This window comes from Coregonus lavaretus (assembly GCF_964263955.1).
Source record: "Coregonus lavaretus genome assembly, chromosome: 16".
NCBI lineage: Eukaryota > Metazoa > Chordata > Actinopteri > Salmoniformes > Salmonidae > Coregonus > Coregonus lavaretus.
In genome coordinates, this window is record NC_140003.1 from 41,919,307 (window position 1) to 41,929,010 (window position 9,704).

Below are 9,704 nucleotides of genomic sequence, written 5' to 3' on the forward strand. Positions count from 1 at the left end.
CCTTAGTATTTGATTTTATGCACCAGCTGTTGTTTACAAATATACACAGACCACCACCCCTTGTCTTACTGGAGGCAGCCGTTCTATCCTGCCGATGTAGCGTATATATTGCCAGCTGTATGTTATCCATGTCGTCGTCCAGACACGACTCTGTGAAACATAAGATATTACAGTTTTTAATGTCCCATTGGTAGGATAACCGTAATTTTAGGTCGTCTCATTCATTTTCAAATGATTGAACATTGGCTAATAGGACTGATGGAAGAGGCAGTTTACTCGCACCCCGACCTACGTCCACGATATCTCAGTCTCTTTCTCATGCGAATGAAGGGGATTTGGGCCTTGTCGGGTGTCTGTAGGATATACTTTGCGTCCGACTCGTTGAAGACTTAATCTTCGTCCAATACGAGTTGAGTAATTGCTGTCCTGATATCCAGAAGCTCTTTTTGGTCATAAGAGACGGTGGCAGAAACATTATGTACAGAATAAATTAAAAATAACGCAAAAAAAACAATACATAATAGTACAATTGGTTAGAGGGCTGTAAAACTGCGGCTATCTTCTTCGGCGCACCATTCTTTCAATTGGTTGGCTAGCTAAGTTTGCATGTTAGCGAGTAGTAGCATTTTAGCTAACACAATTACTATGACAAAGACAGAAAATAACCTTACTACTAATAATAGCTAACCGTTAGAAGTAGCTCGCCACCATCCCAAGACACAATGTCAGCATAAGTTTTAAAAAAAACAAAATGAACCGGGAGAAAATACACTGACTTAGTTGACAATGTCAGAACTATCCTTACAAAACTTAACACAGACACTCGCTCGCTCGCTCGCTAGTAAAAGTGACTACCATAAGCTAGCTAGCTAAGTTACCAATGACTTTCATAACACATTACGTCCACAACAAAGTTGTATAAATCTCAAACTTCTGCCAAATGGTCAATTATACAATTATCAAACACACCACCGACAACATATTGCTTATGAAATATGATTTCATGACTCAACCTACCGTGTATAACAGTGCTTTGTCATCAACCGTTATGAACTGGGAAGAGCAAGAGGATTTGCAGGTGGAAAAGTTGCCGCTGAACGTTGCATCATGACGTCCGATGTCTGTGCAGACCATACATTTGCATGCGTAAGGAGAACAAACTATTTCTATGCTTCCAATGAAACAGAAATATTAGATTGAGGGGAATGTAAATGTATTTAGGTTGAGCGAATCCACAAGAAATAGGTTGAAACCACTAAAGTATAATTTTTAATAAAACATACATACATTGAGGACACACTCATTTTCACTTCACCTGAGTCAGAAGATGTGCATCTCAATCGATCTTTCCTCGTTGTCACGATCGTCGGTAAGAGATGAGGACCAAGGCGCAGCGTTGCAGACGAACATACTCTTTATTATTGATACACGATCAAAAACAACAAAACGATAACGTGACAGTCACTGGTCAAACACAAACCAACACGAACAAGATCCCACAACCACTGTGGGCAAACAGCTTGTTTAAATGTGGTTCCCAATCAGAGACAACCAGCCACAGCTGACACTCGTTGCCTCTGATTGAGAACCACACTGGCCAACATAGAAATGGAACACATAGAATACAACTGAAACTCACACCCTGGCTCAACATACAAGTGTCCCCAGAGCCAGGGCGTGACAGTACCCCCCCCCTAAAGGCGCGGACCGCGCCAACTAAATACCACAGGGGAGGGACCGGGTGGGCACTCCGCCTTGGCGGCGGATCCGGCTCCGGACCTGATCCCCACTCCCTCTCCAACCCCCCAAAGTACCCCTGGTCCGGTCTGGCCCCGCTGGCCGAAGCTTGACTGCACACTGATGGAGCGGATTGCTCTAGCTCCGGCGTAACGCATCTGACCGGTGCCGGACCAGGCACCAGTGGAACAGGCACGGGCCGTGCCGGACTGACGACGCCCACCACTGGCTTGGTGTGGAGAACAGGCACGGGCCGTGCTGGACTGGCGACGCACACCACTGGCTTGGTGTGAGGAGCAGGAGCGGGCCGAACCGGGCTGGCGACGCGCACCATTGGCTTGGTGCGGGAAGCAGGAGCGGGCCAGACCGGGCTGACGATGCGCACCCCTGGCTTGGTGCGTGGAGCAGGAACGGACCGGACCGGGCTGACGATGCGCACCCCTGGCTTAGTGCGTGGAGCAGCAACGGGCCGGGCCGGGCTGACGATACGCACCCCTGGCTTGGTGCGTGGAGCAGGAACGGGCTGGACCGGGCTGACGATGCGCACCCCTGGCTTAGTGCGTGGAGCAGCAACGGGCCGGGCCGGGCTGACGATACGCACCCCTGGCTTGGTGCATGGAGCAGGAACGGGCTGGACCGGGCTGACGACTCGCACCCCTGGCTTGGTGCGAGTGGCAGGAACAGGCCGGACCGGGCTGGCGACGCGCACCATAGGCTTGGTGCGGGGAGCAGGAACAGGCCGGGCCGGGCTGGCGAAGCGCACCATAGGCTTGGTGCGGGGAGCAGGAACAGGCCGGGCCGAGCTGGCGACGCGCACCGTAGGCTTGGTGTGAGTTGCAGGAACAGGCCGGGCTGGGCTGGCGACGCGCACCGTAGGCTTGGTGCGAGGGGCAGGAACAGACCGGACCGTACTGGGGACACACACCACTGGCCCTACACCGGGATCTGGAACGGGCCGGACCGGACTGGTAACACACCCCAGTACCTCTCGCCGTGCCTCTACACCTTCCTTCCCTTCTTTGACCAGTGGCCCCCGTAACCTGGCGGCCTCCTCTGCCAACCCGCTGGACCGCTCTATCGCGGCCTCCTGCTGCCCCGACGTCCACGTCGTGAGCCCCCCCCTAAAAAATTTCTGGGGGTCTCTCTTCCCCGTGGGCCAGGCCTCTATAGTTCTCGCCCAACTCTCGCTCTTCTGCTTCCAACTCCCGCCATTCAGCTCCTCATTTGGCTTGACCCAATCGAAACTCTTCCTCCACTGTTCCCAAGTCCACCCTCTCTGCTCCTCACTAGGCTTGACCCAGTCGAGGTTGCCACGGAGATCTGCTAGCGATTCACCTGGCGATGGCTCCTGGACACGCTGCTTGGTCCCGTTTTGGTGGGATCTTCTGTCACGATCGTCGGTAAGAGATGAGGACCAAGGCGCAGCGTTCCAGACGAACATACTCTTTATTATTGATACACGATCAAAAACAACAAAACGATAACGTGACAGTCACTGGTCAAACACAAACCAACACCAACAAGATCCCACAACCACTGTGGGCAAACAGCTTGTTTAAATGTGGTTCCCAATCAGAGACAACCAGCCACAGCTGACACTCGTTGCCTCTGATTGAGAACCACACTGGCCAACATAGAAATGGAACACATAGAATACAACTGAAACTCACACCCTGGCTCAACATACAAGTGTCCCCAGAGCCAGGGCGTGACACTCGTCTGCTCTCTAATCTGAAAATACAGGCTAGGGAAAAGCAATAGGCCATGCGTGTGTGTGTGTATAAATTGCATGTGTGTTTGTGTAGAAATATTGTGTGTAGAAATAGTGTGTGTGTGTGTGTGTGTGTGTGTGTGTGGTGTGTGTGTGTGCCTGGCTGACCTCCCGTGTTGTCTAGCCAGATGTTTACTGGCCATTTTCCCATGAATCATAGCTGGTTTTGGGCCACAGTGTTATAGGTTGCAGGTGTGTTGTAAGAAAAACACCACCATATACCAAAACACCAGGAGAGGAACTGTCCGACTCATTCTAAATCATCCTACAAATGGAAAACGCTAAACACATTAAACAACATGTTTGTCCCAATTTGGACTGCTTGAGTTCAAACAGTTGATATTTTTACTTTGATACAACTGGACAAAATATGTGGAGGTTATTTCCTATTTTAGATAGTGGCCAAAGTATTGTATTTTATAAATATGGAAAATGTAATATGACAACGCAGTACACAATGCCTGTTTGGTGTTAAGGTGCTGTGCTAGGAAACAGGTTGTCTCACAGTGCCAGTACACAACCTTCCTATTATAGCACATTTAACCTAGACTATTAAACATAATCATATCATACCAACATAGACTCATAAATGCTTGTTTCTTCCCTGTTTGGCCCTCAAGATTCTTTTACATTTTTGACATTTTTGAGTACCTTCTACTGGTCCTCCAACACCACTTCCCTTACAGCAGAATCTGGTCTCCCATCCAGGTATCAACAGGGTGTAGACCTACTTAGTTTCGTATGAGAGCCAGCAGGGGGTTGCAGGGTGGTATAGTTAGTCTCACACACATAGTGCTGTTATTAAAATATTTTGTTTATTTCTCAAAAAGTTTGTAGAAATCTGGGATGAGCCTAAATAATACTATAAAAATAAATATGAACTAAATAAATAAAACTGCACTCTCAAAGAACTGATTAACATCAGAGATTCAGGAAGCCGCCTATCAGTCAAGGCTCTGCCGCTTTGTCCCAGATACTTTAAACACCAAGCCCTGGAAATGCAAGGATTGCCTTAATATATGCATGTAACTCCCCTCCTGAAAAAAAATACATGAAACCTGTTTGTGCCGTGCTTATGTTTGCAAAAGCTACAAATAACTATGTTTGTTCGAACTGTTTGTGTACAAGCGGCAGTGGAGTCACATTTTTTTACATTTTAGTCATTTAGCAAACGCTCTTTTCCAGAGCGACTTACAGTTAGTGAGTGCATACATTATTATTTTTTCATACTGGCCCCCCGTGGGAATCGAACCCACAACCCTGGCGTTGCAAACGCCATGCTCTACCAATTGAGCTACATCCCTGCCGGCCATTCCCTCCCCTACCCTGGACGAATTGTGCGCTGCCCCATGGGTCTCCCGTTCGCGGCCGGCTACGACAGAGCCTGGATTCGAAACAGGATCTCTAGTGGCACAGCTAGCACTGCAATGCAGTGCCTTAGACCACTGCGCCACTCGGATCTACTTGAGGATCATAAAAGAAAATGTCACAAAAACAGGGTTTATAATGAAACACAAGAGACAGGAGAAACACATATTTTCCTTTATTAAAAACGGTATAATTCAGGTGACGTTGAGTATGGCCTTTAAATTAATCCTTACCTTTCTTTCTAGTGAAATAAGGTGTCATGAACCCTGCATCCTGAGTCGGTTCCTGCCTGTGTTGTCATTTTTCTGCTCGGAATCTCCAGTTTCCTGAGGGTTCTGGAACGCTCCCTGCCTGGTTGCCGGGCGACGTTGCTAGGCGGGAGCTCTCCTGATTAACCGCACCTGCATTTCATCAGCGATCTGCACACCTGGTCCTGATCATCACCCTTTTTAAGCTCTGACCTGACGTCCATTCCCTGCCGGATCGTTAGCCATGAACAGTATGTTTGTCAGTGTATCAGCCTTGGAGCTTCTAGCGTTAGTTTTGTTGTTTTGCACCTTGTTGGCTTGCTGTGTACTTACCTCCGTTTTGTTCTATCTGCAGTCACTCACCCGGAACCTTCACCCAACCCCTGCCTGGTGGTCGGCGGCTGCCGAGCCATTATTGGATCTGCCACTGCACCCCCACCAACTCATCTCCGCCGCCCGCTCTGTTCCCTGGATTATTCAGCATCGTTTTTGAATCTGTTAAATAAATACTCACCTTCGTTTCAACTCACCTTGTCCTGGTCTGCTTCTGGGTTCTGGCTTTGTAACCCGTGACAGAACGATCCGGCCAGTAATGAACCCAGCGGACCTGGACTCTGTTCGCCATGCCATTACCCATCAGGAGAAGATGTTGGGACAACATAGCACGGCACTACAGGAGATAGCGTTGTCAGTTCGGAACTTTTCTACCAGTCTGACGAAGATCCAGGCCCAGCTCAGTTTGCCGGTGGAGAATCCACTACCGGTTTCACCCATCTCGCCTGCCGCTTCTGGAGCTGTGTCCTTCCGTGAGCCCAAGGTTCCGACGCCGGATAAATATGAGGGGGACCTGGGAAGATGCCGTTCTTTCCTTATGCAGTGTGGATTAGTGTTCGATCTACAGCCCTACTCTTATGCCACAGACAAGGCTAGGATAGCCTTTGTTATTGAGTTGCTGCGTGGTCGAGCGCTGGAGTGGGCTTCAGCCGTTTGGGAACGACAGGACACCTGCATGGCTTCATACCAGGAGTTCACGGCCGAGATGAGGAAGCTATTCGACCATTCCGTCCGAGGTATGGACGCAGCTAGGCGCCTGTTTTCGCTTCGCCAAGGAACTCGCAGCGTTGCCGACTTCGTGATCGAGTTCAGGACGTTGGCTGTGGAGAGTGGGTGGAATGAGGAGTCTCTGCAAGCGGCCTTTTACCAGGGGCTGTCGGAGCAGCTCAAGGATGAGTTGATCTCCTATCCGGAGCCTAGTGACCTGGACAGCTTGGTAGCCTTGTCTATTCGGGTGGATAACCGAGTTCGAGAGCGAAGGAGGGAGAAGCAATGGGGCCCGTCCAATCAATCAGCTTCTCAGTTCCCAGTCGGGTCGGGGGGTGGACCAGAATACGTCGATCATTATCCAACACACAGGATTAGTGGAGAGGTCCTGCCTCCCGATTCTGAACCCATGCAAGTGGGGCGGCACGGGTTAACCAAGGAGGAGCGCCAACATAGACGTAAGACCAACTGCTGCCTCTACTGTGGTAGTTCGGGACATTACATCTCCACTTGTTCCCGGCGGTCATCAAACTGCTCGGCTCGCTAAAGTTGGGAGGACTTTTAGCGAGCCAGTTTCAACCTCTCAATACCTCTGTCAGACCCCGTTTCCCGGCTACCCTCATGAACAGGAATCAGAGCTTAGCGATTAACGCTTTTGTCGATTCAGGTGCCGATGGAAGCTTTATTGATGCCGAAGTGGTGGAACAGCTGGGGCTTTCCAAGGAGCGATTACCGGAAGCCATTGAAGCTACCACTCTGAACGGCAGTAGTCTGGCACGTATCACGATGAGGACTGAACCGGTTAAGATGCTGTTGTCAGGGAATCATTCTGAGGTGATCTCATTCTTCATTCTGCCTTCTTCCCATGTTCCTCTGGTCCTTGGATACCCCTGGCTGAAAGAACACAATCCCACGTTCGATTGGGTGACTGGCAAGGTAACTAGTTGGAGCCTTGATTGTCATGCTAACTGTCTCAAGACTGCCTGTTCCCATTCGGTTCCCAGTCAGGTGATTGAGGCTAAACCCCCAGATTTGTCCCTGGTTCCCGAGACATATCACGATTTGGGGGAAGTGTTCAGTAAGCAGAGGGCTCTGTCACTCCCTCCCCACCGACCATATGATTGTGCCATCAACCTGTTCCCTGGAGCTGTCTATCCCAAGGGACGGTTATACAGTATCTCCCGACCTGAACGTGAGGCTTTGGAGACCTACATCAAGGAGTCCCTAGCTGCTGGTCTCATTCGTCCCTCGTCATCACCCCTGGGGGCAGGATTCTTCTTTGTGGGTAAGAAGGATGGCTCTCTTCGACCGTGTATTGATTATCGGGGGTTGAATGATATCACGGTCAAGAACAAGTATCCCCTGCCCTTGATGAGCTCTGCCTTCGACTCCTTACAGGGTGCTACTGTGTTCACCAAGCTAGACCTACGCAATGCGTATCACCTGGTCCGGATCAGAGAGGGGGACGAGTGGTTGACGGGTTTCAATACACCGATGGGTCACTTCGAGTATCAGGTGATGCCGTTTGGACTGACCAATGCTCCAGCTGTATTCCAGAGTATGGTGAATGACGTCCTGAGAGATATGATCGGTCTCTTTGTGTTTGTTTACCTGGATGACATTCTGATCTTCTCGAAGGAACCTTCCAACCACGTCCAGCATGTCAGGCAGGTTCTGCAGCGATTGTTGGAGAATTGCCTGTTCGTGAAGGCCGAGAAGTGCGAATTTCACGCCCACACTACATCCTTCCTCGGGTACATCATCTCCAGGGGAGAGATTAGGATGGACCAGGAGAAGGTTAGGGCGGTTCTGGAATGAGCCCAGCCCGGTACGAGATTGCAGCTCCAGAGGTTTCTGGGGTTTGCGAATTTCTACCGCAGATTCATCCGGGATTACAGCCGTGTGGCCGCTCCGTTAACTGCCCTGACTTCCAGTACCAGGACCTTCAATTGGAATCCGGAGGCGGACCGAGTGTTCCTGGATTTGAAGAGGCGATTCACCAACGCACCGATTCTCTCTCAACCTGACACGGCCCGTCAGTTCGTCGTTGAAGTGGATGCGTCTGATGTGGGGGTTGGCGCCATCCTGTCCCAGCGATGCTCCACTGATGGTAAACTCCATCCCTGCGCCTACTACTCTCGTCGTCTTTCGTCTGCGGAGAGGAACTACGATGTGGGTAACCGGGAGCTTCTCGCGGTGAAGCTTGCCTTGGAGGAGTGGCGCCACTGGTTGGAGGGGGCGGAGCAACCGTTTATTGTCTGGACTGACCACAAGAATCTTGCTTACGTGCAATCGGCTAGACGTCTCAACTCCCGTCAGGCCAGGTGGTCTTTGTTTTTCGGACGCTTTAATTTTTCCCTGACGTTCCGACCTGGATCTAAGAACGGCAAGGCGGACGCCTTGTCCCGGATGTTCTCCAAGACGGAGGAGAGTGGGGCCAAGACCGAGACGATTCTTCCCCGGAACTGTGTCGTGGGAGCAGTTATGTGGAAGATTGAGGAGGAGGTTATGGCGGCCCTTCGGACGCAGCCCGGTCCCGGTAACGGTCCACCCGGTCGGTTGTTTGTGCCTGAGTCGGTTCGTTCTGCTGTCCTCCAATGGTCCCACGCCAGCAATATGGCTTGTCACCCTGGCGTGGCTCGGACGATGGCGTTACTTCGCAGACGATTTTGGTGGCCTGCCATGGGAGAAGATACTCGGAGGTTTGTTGCTGCCTGTCCAGTGTGTGCGCAGAATAAGAGTGCCAATCGGCCCAGCTCTGGACTACTTCACCCCCTCCCTATTCCCCGGCGACCATGGTCGCATCTGGCCCTGGACTTTGTCACTGGGTTGCCCTCTTCTGAGGGGAACACGGTCATTCTGACTATCGTGGACAGATTCAGCAAGTTCGCCCACTTTGTGCCCATTTCCAAGCTTCCCTCTGCCTCTGAGACGTCCGAGATCCTGGTTAGGGAGGTTTTCAGGGTCCACGGGTTGCCCAGTGACATAGTTTCCGACCGTGGTCCTCAGTTTACCTCTGCTGTCTGGAAGTCCTTCTGTTTGGCCATTGGAGCTACAGTCAGTCTCACATCTGGTTTTCACCCCCAATCTAATGGTCAGGCGGAGAGAGCCAACCAGAAGATGGAATCCACGCTACGCTGCCTTGTCTCCTCATTTTACATTACATTTTAGTCATTTAGCAGACGCTCTTATCCAGAGCGACTTACAGGAGCAATTAGGGTTAAGTGCCTTGCTTAAGGGCACATCGACAGATTTTTCACCTAGTCAGCTTGGGGATTAGAACCAGCAACCTTTCGGTTACTGGCACAACGCTCTTACCCACTAAGCTACCTGCCGCCCCACCTCCTGGGTCTCCTCCAACCCCACCTCCTGGGTCTCTCAGTTGCCTTGGGTTGAGTATGCCCACAATACTCTCCCTACATCTGCCACTGGGATGTCTCCCTTCCAGTGCCTGTATGGCTACCAACCTCCCTTGTTTCCTTCTCAGGAGAAGGATCTCTCAGTGCCCTCTGTTCAGGCCCACATTCGTCGTTGCCACC